The following is a 22,155-nucleotide window of genomic DNA, read 5'->3' as shown; positions in this document are numbered from 1 at the left end:
CGTAGCCAAGAGCCAGAGGCTCCATGTGCACAAAGCCTGGAAATGTGGGTCCATCTTGGTGAAGGCCTCTGAGGTGCCAGTGGGAGCACTGACTCTGAGGGGACCCTCGGGGTTTTTTGTGTGCCCAGCTGCATCGTGCCACTGGTATCCCAGCTACTGATGGGAATAGCTTCCCTATGGTGCACTGGCAGAGCCTCGGCCCTCCCGCTCAGCCTCCCACCCTAACTCATGCTCTGGGAAGACAAGTGCACCTGTTTGCATGGCCTGTTCATGAGGCTTCAGCCGTGTGGCTCCCTGGGAGCCAGGGTGGTGCAGGCATTTCCCTCTTCAGCTCTAAACCAGCTGCCCAGCAGGTGCCTGGGTTGGGGTCCCTCTCACCCTGCCATGGGCCCCACCTACCTCTTGCTGTGCTGGGGGTCTGGGTTGGGGTCCTGCTGGGGGATCCTGGGGGTCCCTGGACTCAACGGCCTGCAACGGGCTTCCGCCCATGCGTGTCTCACTGGAGCCAGGACAAACTGCAGCTTTGCCATAGACGGGCCCTTTTTAAAATGAGGTGCTGGAGATTTTTACTGTTTCCAAGTCTATATTGTCTACCTCACAGTGATACAGCCCAGTGCAAAAACCTCACTACTCTGCTGACTTTCAGACCCTGAGCTGTGACACGTGCTAAGAAAAACTCTCAGTTTCAACCTAACCACTGACAGACAGGGGGTGATCTGCAGGAGAGCATGTCCAGTGCATGAAAGGCAGTCTACTGGAGGCAAGGGGTTGAGATCAGCTTGGTGAAGTCAAAGACAGCTGCAAATGTTGCTGTGATCCCATAGAGCTGCCCCTGGACATCCTGGTGGGTGATATACAGCCAGACTCTGTCTCGCAGCTCTTGGTTGCATCCTGTCTGATCCAACCTGGTCAGCACATGCTGGGTAAAGGGCACCAAGTCCCCGGAAAGGCAGCACGGTGATTGTGTCTGGGGGCTGTCACCTAGAACCGAGGGTCTAGAGTCCACCCTGCTTTGACCCAGGTTGGGGACTTGGAGAAACCCGTTTGTAGAAATGTTAGAAACAGTAAAATTATTCACAGTTCTTCAAGTGCAGTCATGCCTGGGGCCTGGCCGGATCAGTGGCTGTGTTGCCAGACATGGGAGGGAGAGAGCACTGGGCCGGGGCAGTCCCCACATCTTGGTTTATACAGGCAGAGGGTACAAGGGGCATAAAGGGCTCGTGTGACTTACCTGACACCCCATGGCCACCCAGTGACTCAGGAATGATAAGAGCCCCCACCTTGGGCTCTGAAGGCCAGTGGCCTCAGCCACAGGTCCCAATGACAGGTCTCCCTCCTTGTCTCGGCCAAGGTCTGCTAACACCTGCCATTTCCATTTCTTTAACATATTGCTTAATGTCTCGTGTTGCTCCCACCGTAGCAGACTTTCCCCCTAAACATTTCCAATATCATACTCTGCTTTCGTATAAACTACGGGGCTACATGGACTAGTCCTTTTACTCCAACAACTTGCCAGTATCGGCTGGTTCATTTCCCATAGGGAAATCAGGGGTAAAACACCTGAGAACTGAGGTCAGGCTTTAGGAACCTGCCTCAACAGGTGTCTTGTACAGTACTAAGGGCCTGATCCTGTGGAAGATGCTCCAAATTAATGGCCAGGCTTTAGCTCTTTGTAGAGCAACATGATTTCATGGGTAACACAACCAACACCACTTCTCCTTTCATTAGAAACAGTTGATGTTCTAGTGGAAAAGCTGATGAAACCCAGGACTCAAGCTGAGGTTTCCTGTGGGGATCTAACTCCCTGTTTTATGTTTCCTACCTGTAAATCATACCTCTGCTTTGTACAGTCCTGTGCGGGGGTGTTTCCTTGCTGCTCCGAGCAGGCGCCGTGTTTCCTTTCACTCCTGGAGCGTCTAGAACAAGTTCCCACAGCTCTGACAGGTGAAGCTGCTTGCCCAGGCTCTGCTTTTTGGATTTTTTTCTGTAGGTTTTCTTGACCCCTAAGTATCCAGGGGTCAAAAAACAACTGTGGAAAAAAGTAAACACAGGAGGCCACACTCAAGCATTGCATGCAATTGAAAAGTGGACCTCAGCCACCCTGAGTCATGCTGTGACTGCCAGCAAGGCTCTGCCTGGCAGGATCACCCTAATGGAAACCCTGGCAGGCCCCCAGGACCCCAGGTAAGGCTGTTGGGCCAGCACAGTGTTGACCCCAGACACTCCTATGCCACCCAGGGTAACTTGCTGTGTTGAAAAGTGCACCTGGAACGGGAGTTCCCTGGGGACAAGTCGCTGTGGCACAAGGTACACCGCTGCTACCTGTCCCTGGGGAACCAAACACTGCCTTTGTCCAGACGTGGACCTTGTGTACAAACCCTTCTCTGTTTCCAGCTGAAATCATGTCATAGTCACTAAAGACATTTCAAAGACGCCATGTTGGAGCTTGGTGTGAGCAGGATGCAGGATACACCCAAATCCCTTCTATTTTCTGCATCCATCACTCCCAGGGATGCTCCAAACTGAACTAGGAAGCAGTGGATGGACAGCGTGGTTGCCACCCACAGCTTAAGTATCCTATTTGCACTCATGGGTCACCGCTGTGTCAGCCCCTGCCCAGCAAGCTCTGACCTGGGACCCACCAAAGGCACATTTACATAGAGCTGCTGCTTTGCATAAGACCCCCCAGGGACAGCACCTGTTTGCCAGAGCAGATATAAAGGGTCCGGTTTAATGCTTGGTGTCTCTCAGCTCCGTGTCAGTCGGTGCAGGAGCAGCAGGATGCTGTGGCAGACTTAGCTCCTCGGGTTCCTCGTGCTCCTTAGTTTCACTTTGGTGGTCATTGCTGCATATGAATCCCTGATGTTCTGTTCATGTTCAATGTTTTTCATCATCAGGCTCCAGCGGCAACATCCTTGTGACTCAGACTCCGCAGTCCCTGGCAGTGTCCCCAGGAGACACAGTCACGATCAAGTGCAACACCAGCTCCAACATATATAGCAACGTGAACTTGCACCAGCAGAAACCAGGGCAGGCTCCGAAGCTCCTTCTCTACAGCACAAACAGCCGTCCCTCCGGGGTCCCCGACCGGTTCAGCGGCAGTGGGTCCGGCACCGACTTCACTTTCACCATCAGCCGGGTGGAAGCTGGGGATGCTGCAGATTATTACTGTGGGCAGAGCGCGTATACCCCCTCACAGTGCTACAGCCCCATACAAAGACCTCCCTGCTCTGCTCAGTCCTGCTGCTCCGGCACCAGCTGCTTCCTGCCCAGCCACAGGCCAGTGACTCTCCTGCCCCAGGACAGCATGAACAGGGGCTGAGCTTGTTTAGGGCTTTTCCCCATCACTTCTGCCCCTCAGTCACAGATCCCTGTTTCAGGCCCACAGACCTCACATCCAGTGACTCCTGGCACACTGCTCAGCCATCTCTTCTGCATTACTCTGGCATCATGTCCCCTGCAGGTCCCCACACAGCTCCTGCACGACGCTGAAGACAGGGACAGCAGCTCCGCAGACAAACCCTCTGTTACCCCCATCCCATCACCTGGGCGGCCGTGCGCCCTGCAGCCCAGACACCAGGACCTTGTTGCCTGCTCCCTCTCGGTCACAGCAAGGAGTGATGTGAGGGCTAAAGGCTAGTGTACGTAAACACAGATGTGATGCTTCAAAATAAACAAGTTTAAATTTGATAAACCAATTTAATTTAATCGGGATTAAAACCCATGACGTGTACAGATGCCCCTAAGCAAGTAGCAGAAATCCAGGAGGGAACTGGTGCTGGGATGGACAGCGGGTGAGATACTCATGGGAGTAGTTTAGGAAGAAGGAAACAGTGCTAACACAATAAAGGGAGCCAAGGGTGGGACTGTTGATGTTGAGACAGAAGCAGGGTCACTGAGACAGCAGAGGATCCCCTGCGAGATGAGTGCCAGAGGAGGACGATTAGGCAGAGGGTGGTGGCTGGAGATCACAGAGAGAGTGCACTTAGGTCTCACTGACCCCAGTGTGGATCAGCCCTGATTGCCCTGAAGAAAAGTGAGGACGGGTGTATAGAAAAGTTGTGGAAAGACAGAATTGGAGGGCAGAGTCCTTGCCCTTGTGCAGCCAGGACACAGTGCTGTCAAACAGGCTCCCATCCACTGTATAAGGGTCTCACCACCCAGCATTTTCATAAGTAAATGTATGTTTCTTTTTGCACAGGAAGGTGGTTTCAGTAATGCACTGCTGACCAGCTCTCAATGCACATTTTCCCTGCAACACTTTAGCGAATCTCTCCAGCCAGAAATGAGGACAAAATGACCAGGATGAAGTGGAGGGCTGAGTCCTTGCCCTTGTGCACCCAGCACACAGCGCTGTCGGACAAGCGCCTGTCTGCAGTCACACGCTCCAGCTCCAGAGGCTACTAGTTTTGTGGGACTGCAACTGCATGGACAGATCTGCATCTCCTCCTGGCACCCAGTGCAGCTGAAGGAGAGGAGCCCACCCAGCACACGTGTAAAGACAGCTCACACCAGGCCAGCGACATCACCCTCACCCCAGCCCAGTGCAGAGCCCCGTCCCTGGGCAAAGTCTCCGTCCCCACTGCCTGGGGCTGGGCACAATCCCAGAGCAGGGAGGCAGCATCCTGCAGCTCCTCCACTTCTCCTTGGACACCTGAGAACAGGGGACACTGAGGCAGCATGTTGGGAGGCACGGACAGGCCAGGGAAGTCCCTGAGCCAGAGGAGCCCTACAGCCACGCCTGTGCTGGGCCTACAGGAGCCTGTGAGCCCACTCGGCAGCCCCAGAAATGGGCACAAGAAACAGGGAAGGACAGGGGGGTGATCACAAGGAAAGAAATGGAAAATGAGCCTAGCAGCAGTGAAGGGGGAAAGTTTGGGGGAAGCAAAAATAATAAGGGCCTTGTCAAGAGCTTTTGTAACAGATTCCTTGAGGCATAACAGGGTGATTCAGCTGTGCCCTGACTCTGAAGGTGCAGGGAGAAGCCAAAGAGAAACCGGGTCCCAGGGTCATGGCATGAGAGGCAGGGAGGATGGCCGTGTTTGTCAAGAGGGAAAAAAGGGGGAAGAGGAAACAGGAGTAAACAGTCAGGAAGGTCGGGGGTGAGGGGAGGGAGCCATGAATTCCTGAATGAAGAGAGGCAGCAGAGCCCGGGATTTCTAGACATGCAGTTCAAGAGGTTTGATGATATTAGAGGGACTGGTGCAGGCCGAGTGGTGAGACCATTGCCCTGGGCACAGGGGACGGGGACTGCAGGTCCTCCTCAGCCAAAGGGGCTCAACCCCCCGGTGTAACCTCCCTGCCTGCAGATCCTCTGCCTGTGCCATGGCCTGGATGGGGCCACCCTCAGCGCTTGTGTCCCAGCCCCGAGTGCCAAAGCCCATCTTCGAGGGGAGCGGTGGAGCATGTCCTCACACCCGCCCGCACCGCTCTGCAGCCTGGCGACTACAGCACTCCCCTGACAGTCCTGTCTGGATGAGGGAGGCCTACAGCCCAGGTTTCTTGCTTCTTGCTTAAATCACCTGGCTATCATATTCAAGCTGAGCTCCTCCTCTGGAGGCATTTCACTGTGCGAGGTGAATGTACTTCTGAGAATATAAAGCGAAACTTTTATGGGTGAATCTGCCAGTGGCAAATGGTTCCTAGGTTTACGTTATGTTCAAAATATATATTTTGTGCTGCCAATGCGGCAGTGATCGAACCCATAGGAGCGGCCTGAGCCCACCTGAACGGCTTTATCTCATTTGATGTGCGGGGTCTACAGAGAGACTGCAGATGGCTGGGGGGTCTCAAGCAAGAGCCCACTGGGGAATGGCTGGCATATGCCAACAAGAGCAGTGACAAGATCAGGAACTGAAGCCACACTGCTCACCACCCACTGAACAATCAGACGCTCCACCACCATTATTAACATTTAGGCACGTGTCCCTTGGCAAAGCACCACGTGTCACCAAGGGTACGTGTGTCCTCGTTTGAAAAGCACTGCAGTAGACGCACTTCTGGGGCCCTTCTGTTCTGTGACTCCCAGAGCGGGTGGCTGATGCCACCAAAGCTGTCTCGAGACAAGGTGGGGCAGGTGTTGGGACAAAGACAGCTAGTCTGGGGCAAAGTAACAGTCCGGACTGAGAAGGCAGAGAGAGATGCAGTGTCACAGAGAGAGCAGATGAGAATCTGACACGGGGATGAGAGAGGGGAAGAACTGGGGTTAGAGGCAAGGGGATGAGCACACGTACAGATGGGCAGCAACTCCGGTATCCTGGGTAGGAAACAGGTGCTAAGTTAGAGAAAAATCAGTCTCCTGAAATGCAAAGAAGTCACCAACTTCTCTGGTTGTGTGTGCAGACATCACTGCCAGGAAATGATACCTGCACTCACAGAGCCCGGCTTTCTGTTGTTGTGCAGTCTCTTCCCCGGGCTCAAGAGAAAGCACGTGGACATCGGGTTGCTGCTTTACACAAGGCTGCCTCAGTGACTGCGCCCTGCTCTGGGGAGCAGCTATAAAGGGGCCGGTTTAACGCTTGGTGTCTCTCAGCTCCGTGTCAGTCGGTGCAGGAGCAGCAAGATGCTGTGGCAGACTCAGCTCCTCGGGCTCCTCGTGCTCTGGGCACAGGGTAGGGGCAGCAGCAGCGAAAACATTAGAGCAAAAATGCTAATAATCATCAAAATGCAATGGTGGTTTTGGCTTTATATAAAAGGACTTTTTTTTTTTTTTTTTTTTAGCCCGCAATAGCACTTAGTACCTTTGACAGTCTTCAGAAGTTTAAATAAACCCATGTTTAAGTAATGGAGAGAAAATAAAATCAAAGTTCTCTTTTTTAATCATGATTTTATTTCTAATTGTTTCACGTTATTTGTGTTCCCCCGTTAGTGTTCATGCCCCAGGGTCAGGTCAGTGCAACTTCAACGTCATCCGGCAGACAGTGTTTCTCTGACTCTTCACAGCCTGGATTCTGAACGAGAGCAGGAAAAGGGGAGAGATCTGCTCAGAATAGGTTTTGATGCCCATTGGGCTATTGTAGTTAAGCTGCATGACTTTCTCCAGCCAAATTTATTCCATGGCCATGCTCCTGCAAGTTCCCTGTTCCCTTATCTGCTCTCTGCTCACCAACCCTGACCTGACTGCTGGTCCCAGGCTCTGCAGCTGGGGCTCTTTGACTTACTAAGCTCAACCCTTTGGCCTGACTGCCTGCATCCCAGTGCCTGGCACTAGTTCTGTTGTCCTGTGGGTTGTCTCTCTGCATTGCTCCCACGTAGACCTGTGTCCAGCTCCAGAGAATTGCCAGTGGTGAAAAACAGCCATGCTTATTGACACAGAGGTGTTTTAGAAAATCCTTGTGGAGTGATCCCAGGAGTGAGAACACAGTCAGGAAGGCTGAGCAGACTCCTCAGAGATGAGAGAGAGTCACCCATGTATAGCTCTACGTGTCCTTACCATTAGGCTGGTTTAGCACGTCAGTACTTCCCATGGACTATAGCTTATTGTTAATGATTCATAGCAGATGCCATCTCCTCTCGTTCTCGGAAAAAGAAAGGGAAGATGTAGAGCTATCAGGGAGCCCTGGTGCTCCACACAACCAGGGACGGTGACAAGGCTGCACGAGGACAACAGTAATAATGCCATGATAGGCCCACAGCCAAGGCAGATTACAGACCACACTTGAATTTCTCTTCCTTGCACTATGAGCAGTGCAGCGATATATAAGGGCTGGATCAGAGAATGTGCAAGGGGCTGTCTGTCTGTGCATGCCTGAAACATGACAGTTTGGAAAAAAATCAAACCCTGTTATGTGCTGAATGGATGAGCCAAGTGCAGCACTGAGACTTAAAAAGTGTCAGGGCCCTGCACTGAAAGAGGCCAGGACATGTGTGCGCTGCACTCACTGCCAGGGAAGGGTGTTACACTCAAAGCAGAGTTGTCTTTACCTCCTTCCCTGCAGTATCTACCCTGGGCCAAAGAGGAGGAACATTCACAAAGAGCTGCTGCTTTGCATACGGCCGCCCCAGTAACTGTGCCCTGCTCCAGGAAAGTGCTGTAAAGGGGCCGGTTTAACGCTGGGTGTCTCTCAGCTCCATGTCAGTCGGTGCAGAAGCAGCAAGATGCTGTGGCAGACTCAGCTCCTCGGGCTCCTCGTGCTCTGGGCGCAGGGTGAGGGCAGCAGCAGGGGAGGGGGCAGCACAGATCTATCACTAGTTCTGAAGGTTTAGACAAAGGTTTTGGTATTACATTTTGAGCAAGATATATTGTTAGTCCTTTTGCTCCCGCTTATAGTAAAGTTTTGTTTTTTTAAAGGAAATCATATTTAAAAAAAACAAACCCACAACCTCCCTTTGCTCACTATTATTTCATTCCCGTTGTTCCAGGATCTTTTTCAGATGAATGATTTATTTTCCATTGCAGGCTCCAGCGGGGACAGCCTCATCACCCAGACTCCAGAGTCCCTGGCAGTGTCCCCAGGAGACACAGTCACCATCAAGTGCAAAGCCAGCTCCAGTGTTAGCAGCAGGATGCACTTCTACCAGCAGAAACCAGGGCAGGTTCCTGAGCTCCTTGTCTACAACAGCAACAATCATCCTTCTGGGATCCCCGACCGGTTCAGTGGCAGTGGGTCTGGCACCGACTTCACTTTCACCATCAGGCAGTTACAAGTAGACGATGATGGAGATTATTATTGCTCACAGAGTGGCTACAGTTTCCCTTCACACAGTGGTACAGACCAGCACAAAAACCTCACGTGCTGCACAGCAGCCTGGTTCCAGCCGGGGGAACACGGCGTGCGCCGGTGACTGCGGGGTGGCTGTGTGTGCAGCAGGAGAACAACACCCACGAGCTCTCGCCTGAGCAGCTAGATGTTCATTGCTGCCCAGGAGAAATGTGCTGCAGCTGCAGATGCCAGGGGAGGGAGAGGAGGAGGAGTTGCTCTTACTGTAAGAGCGGTTTGATGCTCCGAGCCTGGAATGAAAGTAGATCGACCTGTTGAAAGCTCTGGGTTACAGTCAAAGGGGAGAGCACACAGGGTGATATCCCGGTGGTTGGGACCAGGAGGACGAGGCAGAAGAGGGTTTCTTCAGACAACCAGCGAAATTTCCCAGTCACAGGCCCCGATTCTCATGGGGAACTTCAGTCACCCTGACCTCTGCTGGGAGAGCAGCACAGCAGTGCACAGGCAATCCAGGACATTTTTGGATAGTATTGGGGACAACGTCTTGCTGCAAGTGTTGGAGCGACCAAATAGGGGCTGGGCTCTTCTTGACCTGCTGCTCACAAGGAGGGAAGAATTGGTGGGAATGCAGTAGTGGATGGCAACTTGGGCAGCAGCGACCAGGAGATGACTGAGTTCAGGATCCTGAAGAAGGGAAGGAAGGAGAGCAGCAAAGTGAGGACCCTGGGCTCCAGAAAAGCAGACTTGGACTCGCTCAGGGAACTGATGGGCAGGATCCCCTGGGAGGCCAGTGTGAGGGGTAAGGAGTCCAGGAGAGCTGGCTGTAGTTTCGATAAACCTTACTGAGGGCACAAGAATGAACCGTCCTTGTGCACAGGAGGACTAGCAAGTATGGCAGAAGACCAGCTTGGCTTAGGAGGGGACTCTTCAGTGAACTAAATCATGGAGCAGGTCCTCCAGGAATCTATTTCCAAGCACTTGGAGGACAAGAAGGTGATTAGGAACAGCCAGCATGGATTCACCAAGGGCAAGTCATGCCTGACCAACCTCATTGCCCTCTATGATGAGATGACTGGCTCTGTGGATGTGGGGAGACCAGTGGATGTGGTCCTGCTGCGCAATTAGGATGCAACAGAAACAGGATATTCAGTGATTAAGAGATTTCAACCATAACCACTCCTTTAAGATGACCTTCCTTCCTATTCCTATTCCCATCTCTCTTACCTTGAGCCTTCAGGGTCTAACACATTTATTTTCTGGTGTAATGGGCAAAATGCTCTCAACAGCATTTCAGACACCCCGTGTTGGACCCTGGTATGAGAAGAACCAGAACAGACCTCAGGTTACACACAGGGATGCTGTGGTCTGAGCCAGGGAGCTGGTTAGGGACATGGTGCTTCCTCCAGCAGTCAGTGAGTTGGGTTTATAGTCAGAGGGCAGGGCTGTCATGAGCCCCTTCCTTGCTGTCTCTGCCCTGTACCCCACAGAACGCACATTGACCTCGAGCTGCTGCTTTCATATGGCCACCACAGTGACCGCGTCCTGCTCTGGGGAGCAGCTATAAAGGGGCTGGTTTAACGTTTGATGTCTCTCCGCTCCATGTCAGTCGGTGCAGAAGCAGCAAGATGCTGTGGCAGACTCAGCTCCTCGGGCTCCTGGGGCTCTGGGCGCAGGGTAAGGACAGCACAAGGAGAGGTTTCATAATCTGTATCTAGCATTGGACGGCACTTCTGGAATTATATAAAAAGAATGATTTTGTGTATAACCCATAGAGCAGCACTTCATTCCTTTGTCAAATGTCAAATGTCCTGAGATCAAACTTTTTGGCTCTTCAGCTAAAAAGCATTCCTGTTCATACCCATCAGATCTTACGATGATAGGCTGAGAGCCATGGGACTCTTTAGCCTGGAAAAGCGTAGGTTCAGGGGCGATCTGATGGCCACCTCTAAGTTTATCAGGGGTGACCACCAGGATCTGGGGGAACGTCTGTTCACCAGAGTGCCCCAAGGGATGACGAGGTCCAAGGGTCACAAACTCCTGCAAAACCGTTTCAGGCTGGACATAAGGAAGAATTTCTTTACTGTCCGAGCCCCCAAGGTCTGGAAGAGTCTGCCAGCGGAGGTGGTTCAAGCACCTACATTGAACACCTTCAAGAGTAAATTGGATGCTTATCTTGCTGGGATCCTATGACCCCAGCTGACTTCCTGCCCTTTGGGCAGGGGGCTGGGCTCGATGATCTCCCGAGGTCCCTTCCAGCCCTAATGTCTATGAAATCTATGAAATCTACACCCAACACATCTCGACATGGTCTCAGTGTCACATTGACATCAACACACAGCAATGCCACTGCTCACCACCCACTGAACAATCAGACGCTCCACCACCATTATTAACATTTAGGCACGTGTCCCTTGGCAAAGCACCACATGTCACCAAGGGTACGTGTGTCCTCATTTGAAAAGCACTGCAGTAGACGCACTTCTGGGGCCCTTCTGTTCTGTGACTCCCAGAGCGGGTGGCTGATGCCACCAAAGCTGTCTCGAGACAAGGTGGGGCAGGTGTTGGGACAAAGACAGCTAGTCTGGGGCAAAGTAACAGTCCGGACTGAGAAGGCAGAGAGAGATGCAGTGTCACAGAGAGAGCAGATGAGAATCTGACACGGGGATGAGAGAGGGGAAGAACCAGGGGTTAGAGGCAAGGGGATGAGCACACGTACAGATGGGCAGCAACTCCGGTATCCTGGGTAGGAAACAGGTGCTAAGTTAGAGAAAAATCAGTCTCCTGAAATGCAAAAAAGCCAGTGACTTCTCTGGTTGTGTGTGCAGACATCACTGCCAGGAAATGATACTTGCACTCACAGAGCCCGGCTTTCTGTTGTTGTGCAGTCTCTTCCCTGGGGTTAAGAGAAAGCACGTGGACATCGATCTGCAGCTTTGCATACGGCCGCCCCAGTGACTGCGCCCTGCTCTGGGGAGCAGCTCTAAAGGGGCCAGGTTAAGGCTTGGTGTCTCTCAGCTCTGTGTCAGTTAATTGTTACCAGATTTGCCCATCACTTTGGGGTGTGCTCATTTATTAAGGATACGTTTCTAGGGTCTTGGTAATTCTATCAATGTGCTGCTTGTGTTACTTGTGTTTCTATACACAGCTGTATCTCTCCCTTCTGCGAGCCCTCACCCCCAGTGGAGCTATCTTGCAGGACCCAGGTTCAGTGGGGCTGGGTTCCTCCAGTCCCCAAATCAGTCATACAAACAAACACACAGAGATTCACATGACACGCGTGACCCAGCCGGGTTGATCAGCTGAGGGTTTTGTAAAGGAGTCTGTCTCACAGCCTCCTGCAGCTGATGTTAGGTTTTGAATACCAGGCACTCTCACCTGCATACTTCTTTGCTTGTTCTCTTTCTCTGTGCAGGTGTCTCTGGGGCCAGTGTGCTGACCCAGACCCCAGAGTCCCTGGCAGTGTCTCCAGGAGACACTGTCCCCATCAAGTGGAAAGCCAGTGAATACAGTGGTCACAGCAGCATGGCCTGGTGCCAACAGAAATCCGGACAAGCTCCAAAGCTCCTCATCTATAGTACTTCCTCCCATACCTCCAGGATCTCAGACCGGTTCAGTGGCAGTGGGTCTGGCACTGACTTCTCTCTCACCATCAGCCAGGTGGAAGCTTGTGATGCTGGAGACTATTGCTGTCAGCAGTACTATGAATGTCCTCACACAGTGCTACAGGGCAGATCAAAAACCTCCCCCAGCATAGATTCATTTCTCCTGCAGCAGCTCTGCACCCAGTGACACTGTCAGAGCCTTTCTGGTGTTCACAGCCCCGTACAGTGCAGAACCAGAGTACAGGCACCCCACTATACAAGGGGAGATACAACACGGTGTGCCACAACTCTGTCCCCTGATTCACTCACTGGGTCACCTCAACAGCCCATCACCTACGCCTCTACTGCCAATCCCAGCACTGGCATCAGCTCTGGGACCTGGAGCAGCAGAAGCCTGGAGCAGCCCCTCAACTTCTTCACTGCGGAGACTCCTCCCTGCCAGTGGCAGTGGCTCTGGCATTGACTGTCCTGGGGCCATCGATGGCAGGGAGGTCTCATGACTCCCATCTGCTCCGTGTGCTCATGTCCCAGCTCAGTGCAATAGGGTGAAGGAGCGGCTGTGCTGATGACAGTCTGCAGGGCAGGCAGGGGACTGTGCTTAGGATGGCGGGTGCCAGCAAAGCCAGCAGGTTCAGGGCTGCCTGTCTCCATGACGCTGACCTGAGCACTCGCCTCTGGGCCTGGTCATGGACTCCTGCTGCCCAGCGCATAGACAGACCTAGCTGTTGTGGGGGTGCTGCCGGTCCCAGGTAAGCTGCAACACAGCAGCTGTCACCGTGCAGGCCCCAGGAGTGATGTGCATGAAGCAAAGTCCCTGCATCTTTAACTTGGTCTCAACAGGAGCAGCAGTCCCTCACAGTCGAGGATGACTGTCTTCCATGATTGCCATATCTGGCGGTCTGAAGATGGCTGACAAAACCAGTCGAGGATCAACAGGTTTAATGCAACTCAGGCATTTGTTTCCCTGTGGGGTGGGTGGTGCTGGTTTCTGCATTCGGTCCATGACACTGTTTCTGCCACTCCCACTTTTCCATCTCCTGATGTCATCCTGGGGTTTCAAGGTCCTGAGATCCCCGCAGTAGCCTCTTCACCGTGTGGGGAAGTCCTGGGTGATAGCCTCCCATGAGTAGACAAGGATGTTGCATTTTTTCAAGTTGGCCTTGAGGACAGCCCTGAAGTGCGTTCTCTGCTCCCTGCTTGAGTTAATGTTTGGTGTTCATCTCCTCGATGCTCGCGGGGTTGGCTGGCAAGAGGATGCTAACATTGGTGCATCTGTCTTCTCACTGGATTCAAAGGATTTTCCACAAGAAGTATTGGTGGTGCATCTCCAGCATCTTGAAGTGTGTCAGCGTGTCTGTGGACTACCCCCTCTAGCCTCATGTTTCCCGCCTGCCACAACTTGGATCTTAAAGAAATAAAATAGGGAGGAAATGATTATTACCCAAGGAAGTACCCGCAGGAAGCACCACGCTGGAATAACTTAGTTTTCTCCTTTTGGATTTTAGTCAGTGGTTTGCAAGTTTAACAGGAAATTCGCCTTTAAGGGAGGGAAGGTGCATCACAGTCCGAAGGGTTAATCCTGAATCCCCGCTGGGTTACCGTCTGTGCTCAGCAGAGGATCTCCAGCCCCATACTTGGGACAGTAAGTGTGGTGGTGTGCCTACTTGCTTGCGTTGGCACTGAAGAATCAAGATCCACAGGGTCTCTTCTTCAACCTCTTCCCAGCAAAGGGAGTCGCTGGGTTTCTCTCTTTTTCCTGAGTCCTAGCCTGCTCCCCCCACCCTGTAACTGAAAGAAAGTAAAAAGAGAAAAAAAAAAAGAGAAAGGTTTCCTTTTGTTCAATTCCCACCACTCATTGACCAATTAGAGACTTGTTACACACGCCGCTTGTCTTCTTTTCTAGTGCGGCTTCAGCATGCAGGCTCTGCTGCTCTCCCACGGTCAGGGCTAGCTTGCTGACACACTTCAAGATGCTAGAGATGCACCATCAATACTTCTTGTGGAAAATCCTTTGAATCCAGTGAGAAGACAGATGCACCAGTGTTAGCATCCTCTTGCTAGCAAACCACACGAGCATCGAGGAGATGATCACCAAACATTAACTCAAGCAGGGAGCAGAGAAAGCACTTCAGGGATGTTGTGATCTTCAAACACCCATTTCCAAAGCCATTTCCAAAGGCTGCACTTGCGCATCTGAGGTGATGCTGGATTTCTTCCACCAGCTGAGCATCCTGGGGCCTCCTCCGTCCTGCCTTGACCAGCCTGGCAGCTCAGCACTCTGCCATGACATGATACCCTTTGTTGGTACCCTTTGCCATAGCCTCAATTTATTTAAAATCCCTTTTAAAGGATGATGCCATGACAGCAGTGGTAGCAAAAAAAGCTTTTCTTCTCCACTACCATTGCAGACAGGGCTGGCGGAGCTGTTCTGCATGCTGAATGGCCTTCTTGTCTCCAGCTGGAGAACAGGACATCTGCACTCCCCTGTGATGCTTGTCCACCTACTCTGCTGACAAGTCACTCATCTCTGGCATGGCTTGGGGACTACCATGTCCTGCTGAGTCTGAGTTCAGGGTTGGAGAACCTGGTCTCCCCTTGCCTGTATGGATGTTTCAATTGCTCTTGCCCGGTGATACAGAAGATGTTTTGGGGGCCAGGTAGGCAGTTGTGAACCACACCTGGACCCACTCTGGCTTGTAAAAGCCAGAAAGGAATCACTGGGGCATTGCTGGTGGCCACTGTCAATGCCTTACTTCAAGACTGCCAGGTGCTGGGTATTTTCTCTGTGATTTTCTAACTTCTACTCCAGGAACCCCCTTGCCTCATTTCCAACCTACCTTTTTTAAGGCAAAGTCCCAGCTCTAGGTGCATCTGGGAGCAATCATATGGCTTGGCCCACAAAGGCTGCTTATTTTGTATCCTGGGTGTAGCCCAGACACAGCCATTGTGGCCTTGGTCAATGATCTTTTCTGGAAGATCAACAGGTACCGTTGATGCTACTTGCTCTTTCAGGGGCCTGTGATAAGTCTGACCACGAATGACATGTTTACAAGACCTGGGCAGGACTTGTGGGACTGCTCTCAACTGGCTCCATTCTTTCCTACAAGGAATTACTTGTCCTCTCCTCGGGACCTTCCTTGAGGGGCCCCCACACTTCCATCGAATCACCGCTCCTGGTCACGTGCCTCTGAGGTTCATGGGTGAGATCCTGTGCAGGCTTGGAGTAAGGTGATACCAAGATGCTACAACACCCAGCTCTCTCCCTTGCATCAGACACAGGCCCTGCTCTCAGTCCTTAGCCACTGCCTAGCTACTGTTTGGGATAAAATGTGAGTGAACCAGCTGAAGATGAATTCAGATGAAACAGAAGGGATGATGGTTTGCAGACCTTGTGACATAGGGACAACAGGGACACCTATTATGGTAGGATTTAGCTTCCCTTTGCCTTTCAGGTCGGCAGCTTTGCAGTGCTCCTGGATCCTTGTCCAGATCCTTGGGAGGCAGATGTGGTTAGGAGTGCTTTTCACAGACTTGATCTGGTGAGGAGGTTGTAACTTTTTCTAGGAGCTTTGGATCCAGCCACCATCATGCATGGATTTGTCACATCAAGGCTAGACCACTGCAGGGTGCTCTACATAGGGCTGCCTTTGATTGGCATCTGGAAACCAAAGCCAGTGCAGAATATAACAGAGGCCTTTGGGGGGATGGGGACATGTGACCAGGAACACATCAATCCACTGCTCCAGAATCTGCACTGATCTCCAGAAGCTTTCTAGGTACAATTCAAGGTGCTGGTTTTTACCTATAAAACCCTGAATGGCCTGAGACCTACATATCTAAAGTGAACATCTCCTGATGCCACAACACAATCCCTAAAGTCAGCTAAGAACAACCTCCTACAAGGCTAATCTGTGCTCCAAGTTCACTTGGTGATACTGCATAGGACAGAGCAGGGATTCTCCACTCTGGGACTCCCTCCCTCCTGTGTCCTGTCAAAGCCCGAGCCTGGACCACTGCCAGAAGAGCAGGAAGACCATTCAGTCTGGCCCAGCTTTTAGCAGCTGGAGGTAAGATTGGGGTACTGTTTTATTCCTAACTCTTACTTCCCGGGTCTGCACAATAAAGCTGAAGATGCTGGAGTTTATTGCTGTCAGCGAGGTTGAGAACACAGAAGTTGTAGTGCCACAACAGCCCTTCCTGTTCATAGCTTCAGTCATTAAACTTTCTACCCTTCAACAGTCTCATCTCAACACCCACTACTCCTGTCTCCATTGACCATGTATGCAGTTAGCTTCCTGTTGCTTTCTGCTTCTCCCCGCTTGTCTGCTAGATGGGGCCGAGTGGCAAGACACATCAGAGAAGAGGTGTGAAACCAGGATCCTCTTGTTTCCAATCCACATAGCTCTGCAGATGTGCAGATGCCAAACATCAACAGTTGCTGCTTGGCAGCTTCCCTGGTTGCTGTTGGAAGAGGAAGTATTTCAAGATCCAACTAGGCTGTGAGCAGAGTCACCTCCTTCAGGAGAGAGCAGACCGATTTCCAGATGCTTCTGCCTTGTCAGCATCACCACGGACCATTTCTCTCCCCCATCCCATGCCATTGTGCAGTCACTGGAGATGGGGAGTGAAAGTGGGGGGAAGGGAGAGGTGGGACAGGACATGGAAATGAGGGGAAACCAGCATGGGTTCGTGGCAGGCAGATCGTGCCTGACCAATCTAGTCTCTTTTTATGACCAGGTCACAAAACGCCTCGACGCAGGAGGAGGGGTGGATGTCGTATACTTGGACTTCAGGAAGGCCTTTGATACGGTATCCCACCCCATACTGGTGAACAAGTTAAGGGGCTGTGACTTGGATGACTGCACAGTCCGGTGGGTGGAGAATTGGCTGGAGGGTCGCACCCAGAGAGTCGTGGTGGATGGGTCGGTTTTGACCTGGAAGGGTGTGGGCAGTGGGGTCCCGCAGGGCTCGGTCCTTGGACCGATACTCTTTAATGTCTTCATCAGCGACTTGGACGAGGGAGTGAAATGTACTCTGTCCAAGTTTGCAAAATGACACTAAGCTATGGGGCGAAGTGGACATGCCGGAGGGCAGGGAGCAGCTGCAAGCAGACCTGGACAGGTTAGACAAGTGGGCAGAAAACAACAGAATGCAGTTCAACAAGGAGAAATGCAAAGTGCTGCATCTAGGGAGGAAAAATGTCCAGCACACCTACAGCCTAGGAAATGACCTGCTGGGTGGCACGGAAGTGGAAAGGGATCTTGGAGTCCTAGTGGACTCCAAGATGAACATGAGTCGGCAGTGTGACGAAACCATCAGAAAAGCCAATGGCACTTTATCGTGCATCAGCAGATGCATGACAAATAGGTCCAAGGAGGTGATACTTCCCCTCTATCGGGCGCTGGGCAGACCGCAGCTGGAGTACTGCGTGCAATTCTGGGTGCCGCACTTCACGAAGGATGCGGATAACCTGGAGAGGGTCCAGAGAAGGGCCACTCGTATGGTTAAGGGCCTGCAGGCCAAGCCCTACGAGGAGAGACTAGAGAAACTGGACCTTTTCAGCCTCCGCAAGAGAAGGTTGAGAGGCGACCTGGTGGCTGCCTATAAGTTCATCAGGGGGGCACAGAAGGGAATTGGTGAGTATTTATTCACCAAGGCGCCCCCGGGGGTTACAAGAAATAATGGCCACAAGCTAGAAGAGAGCAGATTTAGATTGGATATTAGGAGGAACTTCTTCACAGTTCGAGTGGCCAAGGTCTGGAACGGGCTCCCAAGGGAGGTGGTGCTCTCCCCTACCCTGGGGGTCTTCAAGCGAAGGTTAGATGTGTATCTAGCTGGGGTAATGTAGGCCCAGCACTCTTTCCTGCTTATGCAGGGGGTCGGACTCGATGATCTATTGAGGTCCCTTCCGACCCTAGCATCTATGAATCTATGAATCTATGAATCTATGGAGGATGGCAGGAGGCCGGGGGAGAAGTGAAAGGTGTGGAAGCCGGCACAGGAGAGAGGAAATTCAGTGCTGGCAAGGTGATGAAATGAGGGGTTGGGGACCATGAGGGCAGGTAGCACTGACCTGAACAAAAGTAGAGATAGTGAAAGGGAAGAGAGTAAATCTGCAAGCAAACAAATGACTTAGAGGGAGGAGGAGACACATGAGGACACGGAGCCAGGAGAGCCAGCAGACGATGGGATTTCAAGAGGTGAGGCCAACATGTGCCATGTACTGTGAAGACAGGGCTGATCCAGCCCGGACAGGGGTTTTTCCCACGTGCCCTTCTGGTCTAGGAGTCCAGGTAGGGGGTGGCTGAAGCCATTCAAGCTTTGAAGAGATCATGGAGCAGATGGGGTGATGGAGCGACATGTCAGACCTACCCAGGAGCAGTGGGGGACTCCCAATGGAGGAGCTACAACATGCAGATGTATATCATGATGGGGACCAACCTGAGGGAGAGTTGGGGAGGAATGTGGGAGGTGAATGCCAGTGAAGCTGTGGGGGCTGTAAGCTGCCCAGGGTGGAGATGCTGGGCAAATGCCGTGTTACCCGAGAGCAAGTGAGAACCGGCAGGTTGGGCAGGAGAGGAGGATGAGGCAGTGGGTGGGAGGGAGATTTCAAAGGCAAACCATGTGGCAGGAAGCCACCTTTGTTTCTCCCCAAAATCTCTGCCCTGTGACAATGTGATTAGGATGGGCCCAGCAGAGGAGACACCCCTTGACCCTATCTCTTTAGGTAACCTGAGCTGGAGACATTCCTGAGGGAGGGGGGAAACCTGCTCCCTCTGCCCATGGGACTGGTATCACCTACCTGGGAGAGGGGTTTCTACCTGGTGGGCTAGAGTCTGCCCGGGAACTAGTGATGTATTTCAAATTGGTTGCCCAACAGCCAACAGGTGCTGGCCTCCATTGGACCAGGTGAACGAAGACTGCCCAGGAGGAAGGGGCAACAGCCATGCGGGAGACTCAGACTTAGAGAGTGATCAAAAGGCTACCTCAGCCAAACTGTTTTGCTCGCTGGGATTTCTATGATATTGCTCAATCTTGTTCCCTATTCTCACCCTACCCCTGTAATCAATAAAGTTCTCCTTTGTGACCGGTGTGGGAGACATATGGAGGGGTGGGTCTAAATTATGCCTAAGGGGCCTCTTAGGTTGGCGGACTAAGAGGGACTTTCCTTTTTGGCCTCTGACATGGGGAAGTGCCCCAAGTACCTGTACTGGGTCGAGTACCTGTTGAACTTTTAGGCCTGTGTTTCCCTGAGGACACAGAACTTAAGAGGGTCCCCCCACAGGGTGGTGGCAGCTTATGTTACCCCCGGGCTAGCGGGTGTGCTCCACAGCGGGGCTCTCCATGGCTTTGGAGCCTTGTTGGCCAAGGAGCAGTGGCCAGGTTTCTGGACTTGTCGGGAGCCCCGGCCCCTGTGAACTGGATGGTGCCTGATCCCAGTGTGCAGGGCCTGGCGGGGTGGTTTTGGACCCCAAGGCCCAATCCCCACATGTAGGGATGCTGGCAAATAATTTAGACCCACCCCTCCATATGTCTCCCACACTGGTCATTAACTGATTGTGCAGATATGTGGCCAATGTGGAGTGCATGACCTGAGGGAGCAGGGGAGGGCCAGGCTACTTAAACGCTCAGACATGACCTATGAAAGCAGGCAGCTACGTTTCAGCAGACTCACCTTATGCCTGAAGAAGGGTGTTTGTGCCCGAAAGCTTGCAAACAACAATTTTTCCCTTTATTTAGTTGGCTTAACAAAAATATCTACCCAAAGTGAACAGCAGGCACTTTGTTAAAACCTGTGCAAGCCAGGGACACTGTAGAGCTGGAGAAACATCCTGAGACATGGAAGTCATGGAAGTCATGAGACAGGTAAGAGAGATGATGTGATCAAGGTATCCAAGGAGGAAGAGGGTGCAAATCACCCATAGAAGTCGAGGCTCAGGTGGATGAGTGCCCTCACCAGCTAGGACCTGCAGGTTTCCCAGAAATGTTCCTGAACGCCTGGCTGCAGACTCTGTCCTCGGATGACTTAAGACTTACGCAAAACTCCTGTTGTGTCTTGACCTAGGCTACGTTACGTGTCTCTGCTGTGTCTTATTTGGCTGTGTCTTAGTTTAGGCAAAATTCCTCTGTTGTTCCTGTGGCAGAAATGCCACGGTCTGTGTCTCTCCCCAGGAATCTGTCCCTGCCAGCTTGAGACCCTGGGGCCGAATGCCTAAGGGAAGGGGGATTTTCTTCCCTGCCTACATGAGAAAAGCCTGGTGCCTAGGGTGCAGCCCCTCTGCTCACGTGAGTGGAGAGAGGGAAAAGCCCTGCTCACCTGCCCAGTTAACCAGTGATACTTTCTGAATTGGTTGGCTAGTTGTCAACACTGCTGGCTTCTATTGGACTGGGCTGCTGAGGCCAGAAAGGCTGTATAAGGGCCTGGTCCAAGAAGAAGGAGGAGAGAAGCCACTTTCCCAGCATGGCCCAAGCATCAGGACACAGGGAGAGTGTCTGATCCATCTGAAACGCTCTCTCTTGGAAATCTCCGAGCCAGATCTCTACCGTCTTCTGCATGATACTTGTAAGTGTTTCTAGAGAGCTACTCAGCTCACAGTGATACATTTGCATATCAAAGGGTTACCTCAGCCAGAGTGTTTTGCTCAATGGTAATCCCTTGACAATGCTCTACCTCTTACCCTAGTCTACCTCACCCTGTCTGGAGCAATAAAGTTCTCCTTTCTGACTGGTGTGGGAGACTTATTGAGGAGTGGGTTTATTATGCCCAGTAGGCCCCTTGGGTCTGCGGACTAAGGGAGACCATTTTTGCCCCCCGACTTGGGGAGGTGCCCCACATTCTTTTATTGGGTTGAGTACCCATAGGACTATTAGACCTGCTTTTCCCCAAGGACACAGGGCTGAGACAGTCCCTTCTCGGGGTGGTGGCAACACACGTTACCCCCGGACTCTGCAGTGGGGCTTGAAAGCGGGTTTTCCCAGGCTTAGGCACCCCTGGAGAGACACGTGGAGTCTGGAAGGTGGACGGGCGCAGTGGGGTGCGAGGCTCAATGTAGGAGCTCCCCCTATTGGCCTGCCACAGGCCCTTTGTCCTATTCTTGACACTGCACATTGCTAGGCTCATAAATGCTTGTGAGAATTAACTGTTTTTGCCCATGCACATTCATGACTTCAATGCCACCACCTAAAATCTAATATTATCTCCCGTAACAGGGAAGAGGCCAAGCCAGGCTCCAGGACCCAATCCCAGCACATGGACCAAGTCTGATTTACAAGGCCAAAACCTTGACCATTGCTGTTATCTGTCTGCTCATGTATATGCTGACCTGTGTAGCCATGTCAACCTGTGCCCAATTACAAGGAATTATCAGTTATAAAAAGTAGTAGTACTTATGGACATAGAGAAGGTGTTTTAGAAAAACCACAGGAGAAGAGCTGAGGGCTGTACTGTGGGGGCAGACATGAAGGTCATACGGTCCCTGCAGAGAGCCAGGCAGCAACCCACAAGATGGCAACACGTCTGTGTCTCTCATACTCTATGGTGCTGGAAGTCAGTCTGATCCTGTTGCCTAAGAAAAAGAGAGATGAGCCCTGTGAGTGCCTGAGGGCTGGCAGGACAAAGGGTGACACTTGCCAAACTAGGTGGCTGTTGTCGAAATGCGTTCCTATCCGATGTCAGAAGATGTTGCCACCCAATGAAGCACTAGGACTCTCCCCAGCTGAACTGCTTCTGGCATGATGCCTTAGGACACCATTGCCTATGGCACTGATACAGCTTAAACCTGGATGGCCAGACCCTGTCCCCCTCCCTCCCTCCTCACTTCCTCCTTCCTCCTTCCCTCCTGCCTGTCCTGCTGCAGCCCAGCTCCTGCCGGGGCACTGGCGGCTTCCCTTCT

The sequence above is a fragment of the Crocodylus siamensis genome, chromosome 2 (genome assembly GCF_052110815.1).
Source record: "Crocodylus siamensis isolate JL-2025a chromosome 2, ASM5211081v1, whole genome shotgun sequence".
NCBI lineage: Eukaryota > Metazoa > Chordata > Crocodylia > Crocodylidae > Crocodylus > Crocodylus siamensis.
Note: the sequence above shows the minus strand (reverse complement) of the source record.